Raw genomic sequence first — 5,203 nt, 5'->3', positions numbered from 1 at the left:
CTGCAGGAGTTGGGGTGGAGGGGAGGAAAAGGCCAGTTGAGAAAGGGAACTGCATGGGCAAAGAGATCATGACTGTAAACCAGGGAGCTAAATGGACAAAAGGTTTAGGAACAGATGAGTGGAAATTGGGGGTAGATAGAATCTGAGAACAAAAAAAGAGAGATGAAGAGGAGAGTAGGAATAGGGAAGATTTTGAGAAGGAATGTGAGGGAAGTGATACTGCCTCAGTGTAGCCATTAAGATGTGGAATGGTGATATAACTCAAAAGGTCAAATCCCAGAAGAGAAGCAGAACAAGAAATGAGTGGGAATGCCAGTTTGGGAGAGGATAAGCAAAGAGGACTGAGGTCAAAAAGGCTGAGATGGTCTCTACAACTTGGAGACTGGGTCTCATAGCAAAGGAGAAAAGGCCTGGGGGTAAAAAATTGACGCTGGGAAAGCATAGAAGGGTTAGGCAAAAGGATCAAGAGAAGAAGGGAGAAACAGAAGAGACTGCATCTTCCTGGCTACAATTTCATTTTATCTAAGAAGCTGTAACTGCAAAGAGCCTCAAAAGACACTCCCATTTGTTCTTAAAACCACCTCTGCCACAAATCATGCAATCCTGTCACTTCCCACTTGTTAGATCTAGCAATCGTGGTCACTGTGAAACAGTTGCTTCCTAATCTGGCCAAAAATTCACTCACCAAAAGAGGAAAAGGAATAGCATGTCACCAAATCAGCCACTGACTCAAGTTATCCTGAAGCCATACATTGTGAGAAAAGAAGTGAGGTGGCAGCCTAAGACCTGGACTATGGGAAAATGAGATCTCCAGCTCTGTGAATTGACAGGGACCTGTGCTACAGAGTGCATGATTTCAACTGTGCTGATGCTCACAGGAATGTTAGTGTGCCACATGGAGGACTTTTTAGTTTTTCACTCTGGCTTTTTAGTGGGGAAATTGTAATGTAAATGCATACCCATAGGGAGATAAATTAGAAATGAGCTTTGCAGGTAAATCTAGATTATGTAGAGAAGGAGGCTATAGAGTTCCTGCTTCTCTTTTTTTTTCCTGCAATAATTTGAAACAGTGAGGCAAAGAAGAGACTACAAGAAGAGATGATGATTTCTTTAATAAGGTAACTGAAGACTGTCCTTGAGAATTATATTCCATTCTCTTTCTCTGCCTTAGACTTCCCATATTGTGCCGGTAAGTCCTACGCCATCATACTGTTCACACCTAATTATTTGGTAACCCTTCATTTTCTACAGACTTGAGTTGAGAGCTTGGGTCTGTTTTGTCAAACTGTTAAGCCAAACAAACAGATACATACATACATACATACATATGTGTGTGTGTGTATAAATATATATATAAAAATGCATATATATATTAAAGAGTGATATTTTCAGGACTTGTCTTTTAAACATGTAAAGCACTCTAGGCTTGAAAGAACCTAGTATGTAACTTCCCTATGGATGAGTATCCATGAAAATATCAATGTTGATGTACCTTAAGCAAAGTTTGTATTTGCAAAACAGTGAGATACTCAGCTACATGCCCTGAGTAACATCGCAAAATCTTGAAGAATGCCTTATCAACCAAACGGTACCATAATGTGTACAGGATTTTGCAGAGTTCTAGAAGAACACATACAACTACAGTATCATGTCTCCTCATTAGAGACTTAAGAGTTCTAGAATGGCTTAACTTTCCTACAACTGACTTTGTAACCACCAAACTTTGTTTGCTATAATTCAGTTTTATATGCTTTGGAAATAGTGCAGCCTTTGCTAGCAGCAAATATTTGGGGCAACTAAAAAATCTGTTTGTACTACTATAAAAACAAATATCGTGTATATACTCATTAACTGGCAGGTGTACATATATAAACAACATCTGGACAGTTTCATTTCTCTGGAATACTGAGCATAGCTATACCATAAATTAGAAGCCAGGTGAGGAAGAAAAGAGGGAAGAGAAGACAAAGAAAGATGAGGAAATAGAAGGGAGAAAATCAGGTCTCACAGTCCTCAAGGTTTTGTCCATTATAAGGATGCATAAATATGAATCAACAATACAGAGTGAAATGCAAGTTTGAGACAAAGATCTTAAGACATTATATAGTATATAATCACAAATAAAATAAAATGATTACATGATTTACTGGAGTGTATTCCTAAAATAATTAATCAGTTCTTTCAGAAATGTTAACGTTTTCAAGACAGGACAAATACAAATGGCAGATACATAGAAGAAAAAGAAAAGAAAAAACATTTAAATAGGAGAATAGATCTCATAAAATGAAATAAGAACAGTAATATACTCAGTAACGTGAGAGCTATCTCAGCAAGAGCTGAAAAGGTGGAGCAGTGGTGATCAGATTTAAATGCAATAGAGAATTTTTAGAAGGGCAACTGTAAACGTTACTGCAAATATAAAAGTTAATTAGCAATAAAACACAAGGTGACTATCAAGTAAAAACCCATGTTAAAACGTGGTGCTAGGTACAAGTTCTAAAAGTGTGTAAGTGTATTCAAATTCACACAAGAAACAAATACAATTAACAAATGAGGCTTCCTGGAAAAAAAGGCTGATATCGACCTGCAAATGCAACTCTGATAGTGTGACTCAACCAGTCACAGGATTTCTAAATCCTGAGATCTTGGCCTGTCCCTGGCAGTGGTTCCAGGGGCGCTCACTATACTCTAGCACAATCAGTTCTTATTAGCCACTTCTGGACCACTTCTCACAATCTATCAATACATTAGTGCTATAAAACATGCCCTTAAATGTGGTAAATTTGTATGCTTCAGAATTTATTAACTTGCTGCATTGTTTATTCATCTGCTCCTATTTCTTGTTAGTGATCTTGCTGATCTCTATAATTCCATGATTAAGATATTATTTAAAGGATTTGTTTTTACGTTTTATTGTTCTTATTCCTTTGAATTAAGCTTAACAGTGAAAAATAAAAAGCAAACATCATAGCACAGTAAATTATAATGGTGCAAAAATTGCCTTAGCAGCCAGTCATTCAGAGTTAATGTGCAATATATTAAGTCAAAGGTACTCAAGACTGCTCAGCACTTTATATGATTGACTCTTTAAAAAGACAAATACTTTTTATGCTTCTTCTTTCTTTTCCATTAGCTTCTGAGTATATTACCTTTACTATTTCTTCTCCCTAGAAATCTCTTGATTTGAAGCTTATATGTAACTATTTTAATATAAAAAGATAGCGTTTTGGCAGCATTGCACCGGTAGATTAAAATCTGAAGCTATTCTGTTCCACCTATCTGTAAACCACTCTGATTGTTGTCCCCACTTTTGAGGTAGAGACATTTGATTTGCCTATGAATCAGCTTCTGATCCATTAGATTTGAATTCCCTCTATTAATGTAAACCAAAATTTGAATTAATCTTTTGTTATTTAAGGAAGCAACAGCTGTAGCCACACTCAGCTGATTCATGGATACATGTTTATCCTTGCCCAGTGGCATCAAGGCAAGGCTGGGATAGAGACTGATGGCCCATTGTGATTTCCAGCAGATGCTTAATCTTGTGCTGCAAATCTGTCAGAGTCCAAAGCTCACCTGTAAAGCTGTTATAGCTTGCTAAATTTGGGCCTTATTGTGTCCTATAGATCTTTTGGTCAAAAGCAAGGGGACAGTGGGGAGGAAAGTGTTAGAAACAATATATTCAACTCTATCCTAAGTAGATACTTTTATTCTATAAAGTCTTATCTGTGGGGAGATAAAAGACTAAGCTTGGGCAAATTTAAAATTAGATTTCAGAAGTTAAATTAACTTAGCTTCTTCCTAAAATAAGGAGTGGAGAAAGCACAGAACCTTTAAAAAGAAAGATGGGAAGAAAGTGTGGAGCCAGCAAGTGCCCACTGTTACCTTCTAGGTTTGTCACAAGCTGAGCTGAAACTGAAGCCACGTACACTTTATCGTGACATTGGAAGGCACTGGAGCTCCCCTCTGCTCAGACGCTCAGGTTTCCCTCTAAAAGAGGGCAATATATGAGAGGGGTAGTGATGCTTGCCTGGATCTCATCTCAATAGAACTAATGCAACTAAGAGGATGTAGCAACCACAGAGTTCTTTTAGGCCTTAGAGTTCAGGCCTTCCACGCCAAGAATTCAAGCACTGGGCTTTCAAAATAGCAGGGGAGTCTCTGAGAGATAAAAAAAAATAATAAAAGTAAAATAAAAAAGAAGGAAGCACACTAGCATGTAATACAGTTTGTGGGTGGTGACAGTAAGTAGCTGACGAAGGGAACACAGTAATAGGTGGAGGCATTTATACCCTCTTGGCTATCTGGAGCTGTTCAGAAACACCTGTACAGTTGTGCATTTGTGTATGTGCTCATGGTACTATAACTGAAAGTAATCAGTGTAGTTTGAACTGATTATGGAGCTGGCATAATTGAAGGAACACTTCTTAAGTATTTTAAAGAGGAAATAATAACAAACATTCATCATCTTGTGATTTTTTTTCCTTTCAGAAGGGGTAATTGGTGGTGGATGGAATCAGACATTTCGCTGATGCAAACTAGTATGTATATCTACAGAGAACAAAGTCTTCCTTTCCAGCTCAGAGAAAAAGAGGTGTTTCCTTTGCTCACATTTCCAAGCCTTCTTCTAGCCATTACTGTCTTCTGCTGTCAGGATCCTCTCTTCCTGCTTCACTCTCTGCTTGATGGTTCTGACTGTTTCTCTTAAGCAGGTCACTGGCAGCTTCTCCTTCCAGAAAGACACAAATATTTCCATCTAACTGTACCCTTCTGTTCAGTTTCAGATTCTGGCGACTGGTGTTTTAGGCTGTGGTTTCATTCCCCTTATTCCAGATAGAAGCATAACTGCTGCTACATCTATAAGAGAAACTATGAAGGTAAGTAACAAGTTGCGTCTGCTTCAAGGACATTTCCTCCCAACATCCATTATGTTCTCATATAATATTCACAAGCATTAATGATGGTCTAGGCATTTAAAAGGCCCCTGCAAATTTCAAGCTTGTAGGTATTCAGAAAATCCATGATCATATTTCCTTACCTGATTTTTGAAAAGGTCCCCTTCACTTAAAAAGGTTTTTTCTTTTAGTTTTCATGATGCCTTACAGAATTCTCTGTCTCATATATAATTTTATAGTACATGGCATAGGCTGATTGAAAACATGACCATAGCATGATCGTTTTCTGTTGAGTTCTGTATTCATTT

This window comes from Rhea americana, unplaced genomic scaffold (genome assembly GCF_003343005.1).
Source record: "Rhea americana isolate MKP2758 unplaced genomic scaffold, rheAme1 scaffold_39, whole genome shotgun sequence".
In the NCBI taxonomy this organism is placed as follows: Eukaryota; Metazoa; Chordata; class Aves; order Rheiformes; family Rheidae; genus Rhea; species Rhea americana.
This window is presented reverse-complemented; position numbering follows the sequence as displayed.